General features: G+C 45.4%; 2 pseudogenes across 2 annotated transcripts; both read left to right on the forward strand.

Annotated features, from left to right (window-relative positions):
• Positions 1–1,798: 1,798 nt before the first annotated feature.
• On the forward strand, positions 1,799–7,903 carry LOC147957256 (disease resistance protein RPM1-like; annotated as a pseudogene). The gene is made up of 6 exons (XR_015612398.1): positions 1,799–2,131; positions 2,237–2,486; positions 2,561–2,812; positions 2,964–3,044; positions 4,510–7,349; positions 7,456–7,903. The product of XR_015612398.1 is annotated as a disease resistance protein RPM1-like (transcript).
• A 2,373-nt stretch (positions 7,904–10,276) lies between these two features.
• Positions 10,277–12,845, forward strand: LOC125521931 (disease resistance protein RPM1-like; annotated as a pseudogene). The gene is made up of 2 exons (XR_015612399.1): positions 10,277–12,336; positions 12,448–12,845. The product of XR_015612399.1 is annotated as a disease resistance protein RPM1-like (transcript).
• Positions 12,846–19,694: the final 6,849 nt, after the last annotated feature.

The following is a 19,694-nucleotide window of genomic DNA, read 5'->3' on the forward strand; positions in this document are numbered from 1 at the left end:
CGCGAACGACAGGCGTTCTGTCAAGCGCCGCATGCTGCACCAGACTGCACCGTTGAAGATGACCGGAGTACAGGCGCGGTGTAGATGACGAATGGCGGCGGGCGACGCAAGTCGATCTTAGGTCGGAAAACGAAAAAGAACCACTGATCAAAACGACCGGTGAGAGAGAGAAAAATCCGGATTAAGCGACCGGCGAAAAAGATTTTCTAGGGCAGCCGGTCAACACGACCGGCAGACGAACCCTAGGTACGGGCAGCGCGGCCCCCGCTGGCGGTCATGGAGGCCGACCGCCCCGGGGGCGGCGCGCAAGGCGGAAGCGGTGGCCGATGGATAGGGTTGAATCGGTTAGGCTGATATCATATTAGAAGGAAGAGAGAGGTTTGGTGGAATAGTTCGTTGTATTGCTTGAGCCTCGTGGGTATATATATAGGAGTACATGATCTACTTGGAGTATAAGACAAGCCGGAATATTTTCTAGTCTATCTCGTCTTTCTTAATAATCACAAAACATACTACAGTATGGTGTTTCCTCTACGTTTGCAAGACGCACTACTGCCTGTGTTTGCTGCTGCTACTCTGCATTTACCAGATGTACCTTGAGGGTATCCTCTGTTTTTTCAAGGCGTACGTACGGAGCTCTTCACTTCTGATGCCGCTACTACCTGTGTTTACCACTGCTCCTGTTACTTCTGATGCTGCTTGCTTTTATCTTGCTTACGACGAGGTAAGCCAGCCGACCAGCTAGCCAAATCCATGCCCGTCATGTGTTCTTCTTAGGACGCAGCTGAGATTCTAAACTTGTAGATTTGCTGAATCCGGACCGGCCTTAACTAAAGCAGCATTCTCTGTATCCCCAAATCATTCCCATCTTGAGCTGCTGATGAAGGGGAATTGTTTCATTTATTTATTTAATCGATTTAATGCTGCTTCCACTGGCAAAACGAAACATGTCTGATGGCTATCATGGGGGCATGGGGCCGAATCGGATGCTGCATCGAGGAAAGGCGCAGATATCGCCGCGAAAGAGACGCTGTCGATCTCCTTTATCCACTGGAGTCAAATACTTTCAGTATTTTTCACAAAGCACACCGCTTAGTGGGCAAAACTTTTTAATAAAAAAAATGCACACTAGCATTGATTAGTTAGTGGTAAACCGTCCTTGAGCAATGAACCAAGTTCAGCATCTTGAGTTGCTTCTTTTGTACTAGTTTACCTGTTAACAGGTCTCCCATCAGGATCAGGTTGTTCACATCAACCATGCCTGCCAGCACTAACTAGTAGTACCTGTAGCTGGGACATGCCTCCGGGCTGTTGGTTCTGAACCTGGAATTTGATCTCGTTTGATGGTTTCTTTAATGAAATCGGAGGGAAACCCCCTCTTTTGTTCAAAAAAAAAATTTACTGGCAAGGGTCCTAAGTTGTCTACTTAGCACTAATTTCAGTGGTGACCGGTGAGCAGATATGTTCGGTGGCTACATTTGATACTAAAGGTGCTTCCCGCTGCCATGCTTAATTCACACACACACACTGATAGCCACATCATCTTTTCCAAAGTTTAGATTAACAAATCCGAAGGGTTGGTAAGAGCAATTACCGGGTTGGTAAGAGAGACAAGAGCAATGTGAACCAGCCAAAAGCACATTTAATGCATTGGGCCTAGGAAAAGTTGGATGTGTACGCCACACAGGCACAGTAGTTTCAAGTAATGCAGCATGTGGGCAAATAATTGAGCTTCAGCCAGAGGAAGACTGTCACCGCGAGCATCAGCCACAGGAAGACAGCCATTGCTCTGTGACTCTGTCACCGCGGTGAGTGCATAAAGCCATGTACCATAAAGGTGGTTAAGCACCTTTGGTGCATCGGGTCCAGGAAAACGTTGGACGTGCTTTCAAATGATGCAGCATGTGGGAAAATAATTGAGCTTCAGGCACAGGAAGACTAGCATTATTGACTTGACTTGTAGGTCCAGTGGCAGTGGGCAGTGGCTGCCTCTTGAGATGGCTTTAACAAGCAATTGCATTCCCCACTCTAGCCAAGCCATGACACTGTTTTGGTGATTGTTCAGATCTTGAAGCAAGCGCAAGGTGCAGCTCTCACCAAATCCTTCCGGATCTTCATCGATTAAGGCCAGGTGTGTTGCCCTTGATTTTCTTTTTCGTTCCTAGTTCTCTTGTCGGTAACCTAGGAAGCTAGGTCGATGCAAAAATAAGCAGTTTTCCTTGCCCTTACAAGCCAGGCATGGTGGTTCTTCTCTGGTTTTGATGGGCCATCTCAAGTTGAAGAACAAATCCTTTATCAACAACTTGCTAGCACACTATCAGTCATACCAAATTACCCATGGCTCCATGAGGGTTCAGGATCTCCACTGTTAAGCTTCAGTTACCACAAGGCCAGCCAAGCGATCGATGAGGTCTCTTCATTTCGAGATTGTTGTGATGGTTTCAGATTCAGAAGTGCACATGGTGGTCTAAGCTATTACAAGCCAGGTGTGTGGTCCTTCTCTAGTTTTCTGGCGATCTTTCGTTGTACCCACAAGAGCACGCATTGACTTGACTTGCAGGTTCACTGGCTGGCTCTTGAGATGGCCTCAACAGCAACAAAATTAGCATTCCCTACTCTCGCCAAGCTCACAACGAGGAAGTCACTACAGGTCCATATCTAGCAGGATCTACATCGGTTACAAGCCAGGTTCGCTGCCCTTAATTTGGTTTTGTTCCTGGTGAGGATCCATCAGATTACTCGGACGGTTTCAGATTCAGAAATGCACAAGGAGGTCACCAACATCAGTCAGATGTAAGCCATTTCGAGGCAGGTGTGTTCTCCTTCCTAATTTTCTGGCTATCTCAGGTTGTAGTAAGAACAGTGTATCTCCCTTGGTGCAAACAGGAAAAACTCCTGATGTATCTTTTCAAGTTAACAAGCCTTGTATACTTTGTGACTTGATGCATTGCCATTTCTTCCAGCTTCGTATGCACAATAAAGATTTCTCCTGGAAAGCCGGTCTTCTTAATTTGTGACAACACCAAGGTCTGGCGAGCCTGAAGGTATGTTCAGGTTTTGGTTTCCATCCATCATTTCTCCGGGATTCACAAATAATCTGGAATTAATATGTATGTAGTGTTGTTGATGCACGTTACTGAGACAAACTTACCACATGACGAGCATCTACTCTTGCACTGAACTTACAATAATGTGGGAACTTTGGCCTCCTAAAGTCACCATACTTCTTGTGTGAGGATCCCCTAAAGTGAAATTCATGACTCCTTTATTTAAAGTCGTTTTAGTTACCACAAAATTTATTGGTTTTCCCTAATTAATGACAAATATGCATCACAGCCTTGTTTTGTCATTCATTTTCTTTTCTCTTTTGCGAGTGGTCTCATTCATTTTCTTGATTGGGATAAGTCTGTCTTGCAGCTTAATCAACAGCTACCTATTTGTTTCTCCATGCATCTGGAGATACTGTTAGATAGAGTTTTAACCAAGTAACATGGAGCTGTCACATTAGCCCACTCTCTGACATTTGAATATTCATATTGGTGAGCCGGCCTTGCAAGTAGATTGGTTCACAGTGTTTTAGTTGGTTAAATTTCAATATTCTGTGCATTTTAATTTGCTTTGCCCCTTGGGGAAGCAGAGCATACATTGCCAGTTATTTGGTCAAGTTCACACGTTCTTGTCAGCTAATAATAACATGAAGTTTTGCTTCTGTTGACTATAGCACAGTGCCAAGTGTTTTAAAATTCTCACAGGTGTGCATGTTGCAAGAACGATATTCTTTGCTTATTTGGGTTAGAGTTAGATAGGTTAATTAACAGTATGAAATAATACTGTAGGAGGATTACTTTGAAAGGTTCTTTTGAATTCACTTTTCTCTTGTGGTTGGAGAGTTTTGGGTAGTGCTTGCTACTAGCACAATGCACCGACAATTTGATTTAATTAAACAACTGTAGCTATTTGCTCCATACATCTGGAAATATTATTAGATAGATATTGAGAAAGTTACCTGACACATTTGGCAGCTAACTGAAAGTAGAATATTCATATCGGGCGAGATAACATGTATATCAGATATCTTTCCTCTTTGGCTTGCTCGGTTCAAATTTAAACATTTGGGCCATTTTAAGCTGAGCTGCCCCTGTATGGAAAAGCATGTAGAATCGGTTATTTGGTTCATTGTCACTTGTGGTGCCCAGTTAATAACATTAAGTTTGCTGCAGTGGACTATTGCACAGTCCCAAGTGTTTTAAATTTCGCACTGACCTGCCTGTTATAAGTACATCTTTGCTTGATTGTGTGGGTTAGAGTTAGTAAGGTTTTTTGCGGGTAAGAGTTAGATAGGTTAGCAACAACTAATAAGAGTTTGGGAGGATTTCTTGGAAATGCTCTTCTTATTTAACTTTTTCATTGTGGTCGGGAGTTCTGAAGTGTTTTGGCAAATGATTGGTAATAGCATAATGCACTAACGGTTTAACTAACACATCACTGATCACTCATTTCATTTTGCAGTGGTTGTTCTAATGATATTGAGAAGTATACAACTAGGCGACCACCCAATAATTCTTAGAAAGTAATGGCGGAGATTGTGATTCTACTAGCCATTAAGAAGATCGGCATTGCCTTGGCAAATGGAGTAGCACACCAAGCAAGCACGCAACTTGCGAAGTATGGGACACAACTATTAGAGCTACAAGCCAGCATGAATCGTCTTGTGCGGGAGCTTAGTGTAATGCATGATGTTCTCTGTCAAATGGACATACGAAACCACACCAATCCAATATATGAGAGCTGGTTGGAGGGGGTGCGAAAGGTAGCACATGATATGGAGGACATGGTGGATGAGTACTTGTATCTAGTTGGTCAGGAGCATGATATAGGGTGTTGCTTTTACCTGAAGAAAGGATTCCGCAAACCAAGCTCTCTTGTTTCATTGAACCGGATAGCTTTCAAGGTGAAGCAAATAGAGAAAGACCTTACACATCTGGCAGAGACAAAAAACCGTTGGGTTACCCAGATAAACAATGGGGATACTAACAACTTGAACTACATTGTCAGGACGGCCCAAGATCAGGCAAACATGGCACGTTCCCTTGATGATGAAGATCTAGTGGGGGTTTATGAAAACAGAGAAAAACTTGAGAAGTGGTTGGCAAATGATGATTTGGGACACTCTGTGATAGCACTGCTTGGGAGGGCTTGGTAAAACAGCTTTGGCTGCAAATGTCTACAAGAAGGAGAGGGAGAAATTCCAATGCCATGCCTGGGTTTCGATCTCCCAAACTTATTCAAAAGAAGATGTCTTGAGGAATATAATCAAGGAACTTTCCAGAGATAAAGTCAGTGTTCTATCTAACACTGCAGACATGGACATCACACGCCTTGAAGAGACACTTAAGACATTTTTGGAACAACAAAAGTGTTTGATCATTTTGGATGATGTTTGGGCTCCAGAAGCATTTAATGGTTTGTCTAGGGTGCTTATTCATAATGATAAGGGCAGTCGACTGGTAATCACAACAAGGGAAAGCCGTGTTGCTGCACTAGCCTCTCAAGGACACATCTTAACACTGCAAGCTTTACCAAAAGATAAGGCATGGGATCTTTTTTGTAAGAAAGCCTTCTCAAGAGATACAAATCATGAATGTCCGATGGAGTTGAAGCCTTTGTCTGAGGAAATAATTAGCAAATGCAAAGGCTTGCCACTTGTCATTGTGTTAGTTGGTAGCCTCTTGCGTGTGCGTGAGAAAACTATTGAAGAATGGAGAAGGATAAATGTCCAATTGAGTTGGGAGCTAATTAATAACTCAAGTCTCAGTGACATAAGGAATGTTTTGTATCTGAGCTTCATATACCTTCCAACACGCTTGAAAGGTTGTTTCTTATACTGCAGCTTATTTCCGGAAGACTATCTATTCAGAAGGAAACAACTTGTACGGTTATGCATCGCCGAGGGATTCATAGAGGAGAGGAGTGAAAGCACACTAGAAGAAGTGGCAGAAGGCTATCTGAAGGAGTTGATTGACAGAAACATGCTACAACTTGTTAAAAGGAACCACTTTGGTAGAATTAAGGAATTCAGAATGCATGATATCTTACGTGAATTGGCAGTTGATTTGTGCCAGAAGAACTGTTTTGGTATTACATATGAGAATAAATATGGAGGGTCTCATGAGAAGGATGGACGTCGATTGGTACTACACAAACTACAAGATGATATTCAACAACCATTTTCCAATATGCACCAACTTCGAACTATCATTACACTGGGTAGCAAGTCATCATTCACTCTACTACCTTTGCTGTGTAATGAGTCAAGATATATGACTGTGCTAGAATTAAGGGGTGTACCCATCGAGAAGATTCCAGATGCTATTGGAGGTCTTTTTAATCTCCGCCATTTGGGTTTGCGTGGCTCAAAAGTGAAGATGCTCCCAACGTGTGTCGAGAAGCTTTCAAATTTGCTGACATTGGATCTTTTTAGATCTGACATACATGGGTTGCCTAGTGGGATTGTGAAACTGAAGAAGCTTAGGCACTTATTTGCAGAGAGACTAATTGATCCAGGTTTTAGACAGCTTGCATATTGCTGTGGGGTGCATATCCCCAAAGGTCTTGGAAATCTGATAAACCTGCAGACACTACAAGCATTGGAAGCACATGATGATTCTCTTAGACTTTTAGGGGAGTTGAGGCAACTAAGAAGCTTGAGGTTATTGAATGTGAAGGGAATCTACTGTGGATGCATCAGTGAGTCTCTGGCTCGGATGCAGTATTTGTCCTTCCTAGATGTAAATGCAAGTGATGAGAATGAGGTTCTCCAGTTGAATGTTCTCCTGCCAAACCTGCAAAAGCTAACTTTGAGAGGACGACTAGCCGAAGGGGCGTTGGACGAGTCTCCTTTGTTCCAAGCTGTTGGCGGCCAGAACATGTATGAATTGTCTCTATATTGGTCACAGCTGAGAGAGGACCCTCTGCCATCCCTTTCTCGGTTGTCAAACTTGACGCATCTAAACTTCACGAGGGCATACAACGGAGAGCAACTGAAGTTTCTCACGGGGTGGTTTCCCAAGCTAAAGTTTCTCTATCTAAGAGACCTGCCTAATCTGAATCGGCTAGAGATACAACAAGGTGCTTTGGCGAGTCTGGAAAAATTAATCCTAACCAACCTCAGCAGCATGACGGAGGTGCCAGCTGGCATTGAGTTCCTCACTTCCATCAAGTATCTAGGCTTTCACCAGATCCGCAGCGACTTTTTGACATCCCTGCGCCAGTGGTGTGCAATTCAAGGGATAATGTCACGGGTGGGGTATTCCCTCCGAGATTGACCTGCTACTCTGGTCAGGAAACGTGTAAGTTATCGCCAATTAGCAAGTGTACCTTTACTTGCGTGCTTCCCCGTCTGTAATTAATCGTACTAGTTTGACATGTTGACATGATATGGTGTTGGTTCTGCAGGTCACCTGCCGGAAGGAAGGAAGGAAGATGCTTCACTTTTGATCTGCTTTACAGTCCGGGCTTCCTCTGCTGTTGGAAAATGTTGGACAGAGCTTCACTCCTGCACGACTACTGCCTGCGTTCACTACCGCCAATTGTGATAACAAGACAACACTTGTCATGAGACTGCGAGCGAGTTGTGTTTCCACATTAATTCAAACTACTTCACGTACTGCTATTCGTGTGTGCTTATTGTCAGACTGACTGAGTCGTGCTTCCTTTTTCAGACCTTTTTCTTTTTCTTTGCATTACCTGTGTGCTTCTATTCGTGTGTGCTGGCTGAGAAGTGAGAACCAAGTACGATTTCACATATTTCAGCCGTGGCTCGTAAATAAAAGCCTTTGTTAGTGATTCTTAATGTTCAGGCATTCTTTTACTTGTCCAAAAATAAAAATTTGGTTGTGATTCATTACTGCCCAGGTATTCATTCTCACTGTCATATGGTTACTGTCAGTAAACCCTTGATGCTATGGTCTGAATGCTATGCTGCGTGCCATGAAAAGAAAGGAATGTGATGGTGTTACTGCAAGCTTCAAGTTCTTGGGATTGTAATGTAGCGCGACTGGAAATTCTTGATGCAGGATGTTTACCATACGACGCTACCCTGTAAATACTTGCTCTACCTCTGCATAGGCTTTTGATCTGCCAACTAGTGCTGCTTTTGTCAATTTGTTGTTCTAGCTGTAGCTCTACAATTTGTTGTTTTAGTTATCGGCAGGAAGCATTCTGCAAGCGTACATCTTGATTGTGTTATTTAGCACCTTGGTGAGGGGGCACAGATTCTTAATGTATGTTGTGGGAATTGCACGATGTATTGCTCATGTGCAAACGCACGTATATATGATGTACAAAGGTGGGCCATGACCTCAACTATACAAGGCAACTAGGAGGTGGGCATAATACACAGATATGCACAACACCCCCCCACCCCCACCCCCTGCAGTCGAAGCGGCACCGCTGCTGACGCAAAGACTGGACCGGAACTCCTCAAATGACGCCGTAGGCAAGCCCTTAATCATGATATCTGCAAATTGTTGGAAAGTAGGAAGGTGTAGAACACGAATATGGCCAAGAGACCACCTGGTCCCGAACAAAACGAATATCCAACTCAATATGCTTGGTTCGACGATAATGTGCCGGGTTAGTGGAGAGGTAGACCGCCGAGACGTTGTCGCAGTAGACCACCGTAGCACGATCAACAGGGCAAGAGAGTTGTCGGTGTAAAAACCGGTGGATCTCGGGTAGGGGGTCCCGAACTGTGCATCTAGGATCGATGGTAACAAGAGACGGGGGACACGATGTTTACCCAGGTTCGGGCCCTCTCTATCGGGGTAATACCCTACTTCCTGCTTGATTGATCTTGATAACTATGAGTATTACAAGAGTTGATCTACCACGAGATCGTAATGGCTAAAACCCTAGAAGTCTAGCCTGTATAATTATGGTCGTCGCCTAAGGACTAAACCCTCCGACTTATATAGATACCAGAGGGGACTAGGGTTACACAATGTCGGTTACAGGGAAAGGGATCTTCATATCCGGTCGCCAAGCTTGCCATCCACGCCAAGGAGAGTCCTATCTGGACACGGGAGAGAGTCTTCGGTCTTGTATCTTCACAGCCCATTAGTCCGGCCCACGCATCATAGTCCGGACGCCCGAGGACCCCTTAATCCAGGACTCCCTCAGTAGCCCCTGAACCAGGCTTCAATGACGAGGTGTCCGGCGCGCAGATTGTCTTCGGCATTGCAAGGCGGGTTCCTTCTCCGAATATTCCAACACAGCCTTTGAACATGACGAGCGTGTCCGGATCTGCAAAACAAATACCACACACAACCGCAGAGAGTATAATATTCCACGAGTCCAATCGGCTGACAACTTTTAGCAGCGTGACATCACGAACCAGCCCGGTCATTATTTTGAACCGTCTTTTAGCCTCCCGTTCCAAGTTTCAAGATGCGGCTTCGTCGACACGTCCTATCAGAGCCGAGTTCGTGTCCCCTTATTAAGGGATCCTCATCAATATGAGCGTGGGCAACCCAACCGTTCCGTTGGCATAATCCCTTAGGAATAGGCAGGTTTTTCGGCCTGCAAGGAGGCGCTTGATATTCATCGCCGTTATAAAGGGGCACAGACCCGTCTTTTTCCTCAGCGCCTACTTCTTCCTCAGCCTTTCCAACTCCGAGTTCCACCACCCGGGTCTCGATTTAGTCGCTCCGAGTTTCCCAATCATGTCCAGGCCCAGCCTTCAAGGCCGGTGGGTGGCCTCCTCTATTACAAAGGAGGATATCGCGAAGCTCCGGGCGGCCAGATACCTGACCGCGGAAATCCTCCACAGGCTTCCTGCCAAGGGGCAGGTTATCCCTACTCCCTGATCTGGCGAGAAGGTCGTATTCATCTCCCACTTCCTCCAGGGGTTAGGGTTCGCTATCCATCCCTTCGTGCGCGGACTCATGTTCTATTACGGGCTAGATTTTCACGATCTGGCTCCGAACACCTTCCTTCATATCTCGGCGTTCATTGTCATGTGCGAGGCCTTTCTCCGTATTCCCCCACACTTCGGCTTATGGCTCAAGACCTTTAGCGTAAATCCAAATATAGTTGAGGGGAAGCAAGCGGAGTACGGCGGTGCTACGGTGAGCAAACTCACAAACATTCTTTGGCCAAAAGGCGCTTTCACGGAAGCTTCCAACTTATGGCAGAGGGAGTGGTTTTACATCACTGAACCTCATAGTACCAAGTGGGCAATCACACCTGCGTTCTGCTTTGGCCCTCCACGGAAGATTCCTTAAGGAACATAATCAAGGAACTTATGAAAGATAAAGCTAGTGGTCTATCTTACACTGCAGATATGGACATCACATGCCTTGAAGAGACACTGAAGAGATTTCTGGAGCAACAAAAGTATTTGATTGTACTGGATGATGTTTGGACTCCAGAATCACTTGATGACTTGTCTAGGGCGCTTATTCATAATGATAAGGGCAGTGGACTGGTAATTACAACAAGAGAAGCCCGTGTTGCCACACTTGCTTCTCGAGGACACATCCTAACACTGGAAGCTTTACCAGAAGACAAGGCATGGGATCTCTTCTGTAAGAAAGCCTTTCCAAGAGATACAAACCATGAATGTCCAATAGAGTTGAAGACTTTGTCTAAGGAAATAGTTAGCAAGTGCAAAGGCTTGCCTCTTGTTATTGTGTTAGTTGTTAGCCTCTTGCGTGTGCGTGAGAAAACTGTGGAAGAATGGAGAAGAATAAATGTCCAATTGAGTTGGGAGCTAATTAATAATTCAAGTCTCAGTGACATAAGGAATGTTTTGCATCTGAGCTTCATATACCTTCCAACACACTTGAAAAGCTGTTTCTTGTACTGCAGCTTATTTCCGGAAGACTATCTTTTCAAAAGGAAAAAAATTGTACGGTTATGGATAGCCGAGGGGTTCATCGAGGAGAGGGGTAGAAACACATTAGAAGAGGTTGCAGAAGGCTATCTTAAGGAGTTGATTGATAGAAATATGCTACAACTTGTTGAGAGAAACCACCTTGGTAGGATGAAAGGATTCAGAATGCACGATATCTTACGTGAGTTGGCAGTGGACTTGTGCCAAAAGAACTGTTTCGGTGTTGCATATGGGGATAAGTGTCGGCGTTCTCTTGAGAAGGATGGACGTCGATTGGTACTGCACGAACTAAAAAATGATACTCAGCAACCATTTTCCAATATGCACCAACTTCGAACTGTCATTACACTAGGTGATAGCAAGTCAACATTCACTCTACTACCTGTGATATGTAATGAGTCAAGGTATATGACAGTGCTAGAATTAAGTGGTCTACCCCTTGAGAAGATTCCAGATGCTATTGGAGATCTTTTTAATCTCCGTTATCTGGGTTTGCGTGGTTCAAAAGTGAAGATGCTCCCGAAGTCTGTTGAGAAGCTTTCAAATCTGTTGACACTGGACCTTCTTCTATCTAATATACATGAGTTGCCTCGAGGGATTGTGAAACTGAAGAAGCTCAGGCACTTATTTGTTGAGAGACTACTTGATCCAAAATGGAGAGAGTTTGCATGTAGCAGTGGTGCGCATATCCCCAATGGACTTGGAGATCTATCAAACCTGCAGACACTACAAGCACTTGAAGCACATGATTAGTCTGTTAGATGTTTAGGGGAGCTGAGGCAACTGAGAAGCTTGAGGTTACTGAATGTGAAGGAAATCTATTGTGGACGCATCAGTGAGTCTTTAGTTCAGATGCAGTATTTGTCCTTCCTAGGTGTGAGGACAAGTGATGAGAATGAGGTTCTCTCGTTGAATGTCTGCCTGCCAAACCTGCAAAGGCTTGCTTTAAGAGGACGACTAGCGGAAGGGGCGCTGGACGAGTCCCCTCTGTTCCAAGCTGTTGGGGCCCAGAACTTGTATGAATTGTCTCTATATTGGTCACAGCTGAGAGAAGACCCCCTGCCATCCCTTTCTCGGCTGTCAAACTTGACTTATCTACGTTTCACCAGAGCATACAACGGAGAACAGCTGGCATTTCTCACGGGGTGGTTTCCCAAGCTAAAGGTTCTCTCTCTAAGAGACCTGCCTAATCTGAGTCGTCTAGAGATAGCAGAAGGTGCCATGGCAAGCCTGGAGAAACTATTCCTTACCAACCTCAGTAGCATGACGGAGGTCCCATCTGGCATTGAGTTCCTCCTGCCCCTCCAGTATCTAGGCTTCCTGGAAATCACCAATGACTTCTTGACGGTGCTGTACCAATGTTCTGTACTCGAAGAGCAGATGTGGCGCTATTCTCTCCGAGACTGACCGCCATGCACACTGGCCAGGAAATGTGTAGGTAGGCACGTAAGCTACGCACTAATCTGCCAGCTAGCCAGTACCACTACTTCCCCCCTCATCTCTAATCTTACTAGAATGAAGATGTTGACGGTGATATGGTATTGGTTATGCAGGTCGCCGGCCGGAAGGGGGATGCTTCATTGTTTGGGCCGCATGTTCAGTGAGCGAAGGGGGTCAATGCATCTGAAGGTGCATTATATTCGTGTTGCTGCTGCTGATATACCATCCACTATACCGGCCACCTGCGTCTCCTCTGCTTTTATGAGACGTGCTACTGCTGCACCTGTGTGCTTTTACGCTTACTGTATGACAGCGAGCGGGCTGTATTCCCATATTCAGACTTGTTTTTGTGTTGTTTGTTTCTCGAATTAAGGAGCTCTCTGCCCCCTATGTTTATTTCAGAAACTGATGAACGCATGATTTGTTTCATCTATATATGTACTGATATTTGCGAGTGTGCTTGCTGTGAACTCATTTCAGCTGCGGCTGTTAAATAAAAACATTTGTTTTGTGATTTCATAATTATTGCTGGGGTATTCATTTTCATCGTCCTGTGGTAACGTATTGCCTTTAGCTGATGCTGTTTTAACTTACTTGCTGGCTGGGGGAATCCTTGAAAAATGTTGTACCAGTGTACACATGCCTGTCTGCTCTGCAGCTAGCCTTGCTGTGTTCCTTGGTTCTTATTCTGGACACGTGGGCATGCTACTTCCTTTCTGGATTACGTCCCGCGTTTCTTGAGCGATGCATAATTACTTGTTTACTTATGGATCATCATGCCAATACTGTACGTACATGCTAAGGCTAAGGCTAAGGCCAGTGTACTTGTGCCATTAATTTCCATGGAAGAGGAGGCAGTCGACGGGTTCAAATAACATGCGGTTTTACCAGGGACCAGTGCTACTTAGAATCTTATTAGTTGATGTCTATTATGTCATTTACTGTCTGAATGCTTCAGTTGCTAAAGACCACTTCTTAGGAAGGACGACCACCGCATAACACATCGAACCAAACCAACCTGGCTGTTTGACACCAAAAAAGTAATGACTTCACTCGTACAAAAAGATAGAGGTTTCGTATAAGCGTCTCCCTTTGACCCGGGGTACAAAGTGTTGCGGGCGTGCCAGTGTACATACTACACAAATACAAGAAGAAGAAGAAAGGAAAAAGACGAGGCCTGCTGGCGCGGCCAAGGGATCAAGCGATCATGGTCTCCTGCTTCCCGGGGGCCTCGGAAAGCCCCCGGTTAATTACTCCCGCGGATAGTGCCGCGGGACACCTCCGATTAAGCTGCGCAGTCGTCGTCTTTGGTCTTCACTTCGCGCTCCTCATGCATGGTGGTGGTGTGTGTGGCAGCGGCAGAGTCCGTGTACAAAGTGGTACGCGCGTCGTCGAAAACGTGGCCTTTGCTCCGGCCACGCCCGCCCACGCCGTCTTGCCTCGTCGGCCTTGAGCAGCGTCGATGTGGTTGTTGAAGTAGCATGCATGGTTGGGCCTGGCTTGCACGTCGTTGATGACATTGTAGATTCGCCGGGAGTGCGAGGGGTATGCCCCGCGGAAGTAGATGTCGAAAGGAGAAAAAGGGACGGATGGACATGCGACACATGATATGCACACATCCGTCGATGACCGCATACACCGCCACCAATTGCGGAGAAAGTCGCCACCTCGTGCCGCTCGGCACGTGTGACACGTGTTCGTGCCCACGAAGGGGGAGGCTGCAAGATACGCCTAAGCGTGTCCCGACCGTAGCAAAATGTTGTCTCCGCCGCCATAGCTACGACGAGTCATCGTGACTCGTCGAGCGCCGCGCCGCCTCCATGATTACGACAAGGAGAGGTGTCTCGTCGAACGCCGCGATGCGCCACCTCCATGGTTACGACGAGGAGAGGTGTCTCGTCGAACGCCGCGCCGCCACCGACGCGTCGAATGGACCATGTCGCCGAGTCCCGGCCAGCCCATGGCGCCTCCATGGACCGGCAAGACAGCGGCGAAGTAGACCTCGCGATGCGGCGGAGCCCCGCCCAGGCGTTGCCGATGGTGTAGGTAGAAGGGGTGGCGTCCTAGATGGAGTCGAGTCGAATGATGCGTGTCGACGAGTCCCGACCAGCCCATGGCGCCTCCATGGACTGGTGAGACGGGGCGAATATGACCTCGTGATGCGGCGGTGTCTCGCCTTGACGCCGCCGATGGTGTAAGTAGAAGGGGTGCGCCGAGTCGAACGAGGCGTGTCGCCGAGTCCCGGCACAATGAGGTTGCCAGCGGACTCGACGATGGAGGGTACACCGGGGACCGTGCATGGATGGCGGCCCCGATACGTTGCCGTCTTGCATGGAGGGTGCGCTGGGGGTCGCTCATAGGCGGCGGCCCAGCACGTTGTCGTTGTGAGTAGCGCGCCGGGGACCACGCACGGGCGGCAGTCCCGGCACATCGTCGTCTTGCGTCGGGGGTTGCGCATGCACGGCAACCCCGGCACGTTGTCGCGGTCCTCGCGAGAGTCGTCATTGCTGGGTAGTGTACCGGGGTCTACCCCTGAACGGCACCCCCGGCACGGCGTCGTCACCTCCAGCGGCCCGAGACGGAGCCGGCGATCGGCCAGTCTCAGGCTGTCCGGTCGTAGCCACCACCATCGAGAGAGAAGAGAGGGGATGCGAGGGATAGACTAGTTACGGTTCTCACCTTGAGAGAAGATGATCGGCATGCGGCTCCGGTGAGCCTCACCCGGCTGCGACGGAGTCTCGGCCGCCTGCACGAGCTCCCCGTATAGCTGTGTGCCGTCGGGAGCAGTCTGGGGTTCCTCCTCCTCTCCAGATGCGCGCGTGGTAGATGGAGATGAGAGATGGATGTATGCGTGGGTTGATGGATGGATGGTGCGTGGAGCAAGGATGGATGTGTGCGCCGTGGATGGCCGGCTTGTGAGTTGTGTGCGTGCGTAAGTCCCCCTGGGTCCTCTTTTTTTTTTTCCGGCCGTGCGTTGTGGCTCTGGTATTTATAGAACCATATTCGGCAGTTTTTCTTTATCTTTGGACTCGACTTCAAGACATTACTGTGATTTAACACTAATTTTATAAAACTATAAAACTGTGCATTATTTTCAGTGTCTGAACTGGATTTGGATTCTAGATGAATTTCGTTTGAATTGTGCCTCCGCCATCAAGTCTCCAGAATAATATTTGTGATTATATTGGTAGTATTTTAGTTTCAAGAATTTAACAAAACTTCTATTTTTTATATATGAGATTTATTTCTTCCATTTTTTTGTGGCATGGCAACCAACGTCAGCTGCCACATTGGCCTTCTAATGTGGATTTTACAAAAATAAATTCAGGATTTTTAAATACTTTTGCCTTCTTCAAAATTTTAGTGTCCCATTCAGGTGCATTAGGAACCATGTCCACCATAGCATTTTCAAGTGGTAGATTATACTCAACAATTTGTGAGTTTTTGCTACAGGCGTGAGTAGCGTTGCTTATCCTTTTCCAAATTAAAAATGTGCTAATTTCACAAGCTATATTAACCAAGGTGTAAATTGAGCATCTAAAATAAGGTGAATCTGAAAGACGTGTCCCTGGGCCAGGTAAGAGAAAGACGGAACATGACTTTTAAAAGTTCAAAATCTTGCACATGGATATAGACACTGAACTTGTATGTTGGTTTACGTTGTGAAGACTTATCCTTCCATCCATTGGTCAAGACGGATCTAGACCTAACTATGCTTACAGAAATTGTTAGTTCCAACTTGAGAATAAGATAAGAACGAAACTGCGAAGCACCAAACAGTTTGATCCATGCCTGAACAACTCTTTACAGGGGCTTTGTCAACCGGGCAAGTCTGTTTAACATTTTCAAACACACAGTTGTGTCTACTTTTTTTCAATAGACATGATACATTTTTCATATACATGTAAAACATTATTTGTATGCACATTTAACAATTATTTCAAATACTTTATTATTTATGAAATAATTATTTTTGATGTTTACTTTTCTCATATATATTGTTCATTTGTCGTATACATCTGAAACATTATTTTTCATGCACGTTAGACATTTTTCAACTCAATGATGTACTCTTATTTTTCTTAAATACATATTTTGATGTCTGTTTCTTACATAAACATAGTATATTTTACATATACATCTGAAACATTATTTTTATACATGTTTAACATTTTTTAGATACATGATCAACATGTTTTTCAAATACATTTTTTGATATCTACTTTTTCAATAGACATTGTACATTTTGCATATACATCTGAAACAGTACTGGTAAACACATTTAACATTTTTTTGAAATACGTGATTTTTTCAAATAAATATTTTTATGTGTATTTTTTCATAGACATTGTGCATTTTTTATACATTTGAGACATTATTTTAATGCATGTTAGACATTTTTCAACTACATGTTGTACTTTTTTTTCTTCTTAAATGCATGTTTTGTTGTCCACTTCTTTTCACACACATTGTATATTTTTCGTATAAATCTGAAACTTTTTTTCTCTAGAAGTTTAACATTTTTTAAATACATGATTCACATTTTTTTTCAAATGCATTATTTGATGTCTATTTTTTCAATAGACAATATTAATGTATATTTTCTTCATACACATCTGAAACATTAACTTTATACCCATTTAACATGTTGCAAATGCATGATTTGTTTTTCAAATAACTATTTTATATGAGTAGTTTTCCATACACATTATACATTTTTCGTATACACCAGAAACATTATTTTGATGCATGGTAGACATTTTTCAAATACATATTTAACATTTTTCCAAATACATGTTTTGATGTCTACATCTTTCATAAACATTGTACATTTGTTACATACATGTGGAACATTATTTTTCTTCATGTTTAACATTTTTCAAAAATATGACTAATATTTTTTTAAATAAAATTTTTGATGTTTATTTTTTAGTAGACTTTGTACATTTTTCATATACACTTAAAAATTATTTTTATACACCTTTATCATTTTTCAAATAGATGGTTTTTTAAATACCCTTTTTTATGTGTACTTTTTCATACACATTGTTCATTTTTTGTATACAAAAAATATTTTTATGCACATTTAGCATCTTCCAGTACATGTGTTTGAATTATTTTTGTGAATACACATTAAAATATTTTTCAAATACACACTGAAACATCTTTATAATGATACGGAAAAAATAAAAATTTCATGAAAATATTAAATTAACTTAAAATTTAATTAAAAAAACATAGTGGAAAAAATGAATAGGAAACAACTCCTGCTTATCGCCCGTTGGGGAACGCTTGCTCTCTTATCGCTTGTTGGGCCAGGCCACTCTACGCGAGCACTCACTTGTGCGGGAGCGGAATCATGAGCGATGCAACTTTAGCTACCGCGTTAAGCGACATAGAGTCATGCTCTATGATTCGGAACAACGCAATTTTAATGATCAGAAGAAGGTGTAGGAGAGTCGAGCTTGACCAGTGGGCGACCTTCGGTTCAATGAGTAACACCGCGAATAAGTTAAACGTCGATGCTGCATTCAATGAGAAGGCTGCAACCGAGGGAGCTGGCTTGGTTCTGCGTGACGAAAAGGGCCATCTCATTCTCATGTGTCTCTTCTTGTTGATATCTGTACACATGTAATAGCCCTCCTCGAAGCTGAGCTTGCTCCCTGTATGGAGAGCATTAGAGGATCTCTAGTAGTACCCCTAAACCCTCAAATTTGTAAAAATTATTGATTTTTTACAGTTTAGACAGAAAAAAGTGTGTAGACTAGACCCCTTTAACCCTTAGACCCTTAAATTTTTTTAGAGGCCCAACCCGGAAACACATCTCCAACCTGTAGAAGTGAGGGTTTGGGAGGAAAACATGGGTCGACTTGCAATCGTAGCAACAACGCGCGGGAGGGAAGTTTCATCCTCCCCAACCTCCATGCCGCCGCCGCCAAGTGGATCCGGCCGCCCGCCCGCCGCCCGCCGCCGTCCCGCCGGCGCCTCACGCCTTGGCAGCGTCCATCCCCGGCCCCGGACGGCCGCGCCTCCTCCTCTTCGCGCAGATCGCCGCCCCTGCCCGCCCTCTGCCCCGCCGCGATCTTTCCCGGCCCCGGCCGCCGCGCGTCCTCCCCAACCCGCCTCGGCCGCGCCCCCGCCACGCCTCGGCCTCCGCCCCGCCGTGTCCTCCCCAACCCAACTCTGCCGCGCCCCCTGCCCGCCTCGGCCTCCGCCCCGCCGTCCTCGCCCGGCGGCGCCGTCCACGCCACGCCTCGGCCGCGCCCCCGCGCCGCCGCCTCGGCCTCCGCTCCGCCTCGGCCGCGCCCCCGCGGCGTCCTCGCCTGAAGGTATGTTAATTTTTTCTTTTTTGTTTCATTTTCCTTTTTGTTTCAATTTGTAGCGCTAAAAATTGAATGCCTTTTGTAGATGGAGATGAACAATGATGACGTTGCCATGGACTCATTGTCCGATTCGTCGGGTTGGTCGTCATCCGACGATTCGGGCATCGACGAGTTGTTGCAAGATGACGACGTCGAGATGATGAGCCTCCTCGTCGACATGCAAGCGTTTGAAGACCGCGTGAAGCTTATGGATCAGAGTAGAGGGTCGAAGATGGGGTGAGTCACCATCTACCGGAACTGCGCTCTTGGGCACGAGCATTTGATGCAAGACTACTTCGCGGAGGTACCTACATACCCTACTCGTCTCTTCCGCAGAAGGTACCAAATGCGTCGTAGTTTGTTTGTGAAGATTGTCACCGATTGTGAGGCGGCCTCCTATTACTTTAAACATCGTAGATCCGCCGCCGGTATCATGGGGTTTAGTGCATATCAAAAGATATCGGCGGCAATGCGGGTACTCGCCTATGGCATACCCGCGGACTATACCGAGGAGTATCTTCACATTGGACAAGATACAACCACAGAGTCCGTCCGTAGGTTTGCAAAGTTGGTTATCAAGTTGTATGGTGAGAAGTATCTTCGGGCACCAAACGAGGAAGATACAAAGAGACTGATGGAAATCAATGAAAAAAGGGGATGGCCGGGGATGCTAGGTAGTCTTGATTGCATGCATTGGAGGTGGAAAAATTGCCCAAAGGCATGGCACGACATGTATTGCGGTAAAAACCGTGATGCTACCATTGTGCTTGAGGCCGTAGCATCGGAGGACACATGGATTTGGCATGCATTCTTTGGGTTGTCGGGAACACTCAATGATATCAATGTCCTCAATAGATCTCCTTTGTTCAAAAGATTAATTTCTGGGGATGCTCCAGCTTGCAACTACAAAATCATGGACAATGAGTACTCAATGGGATACTATCTCACCGATGGCATCTATCCCGAATGGGCAACTCTTGTGAAGTTCATCAAGGAGA

This window comes from Triticum urartu, chromosome 7A (genome assembly GCF_056163025.1).
Source record: "Triticum urartu cultivar PI428250 chromosome 7A, HENAU_Tu73, whole genome shotgun sequence".
Taxonomy (NCBI): domain Eukaryota; kingdom Viridiplantae; phylum Streptophyta; class Magnoliopsida; order Poales; family Poaceae; genus Triticum; species Triticum urartu.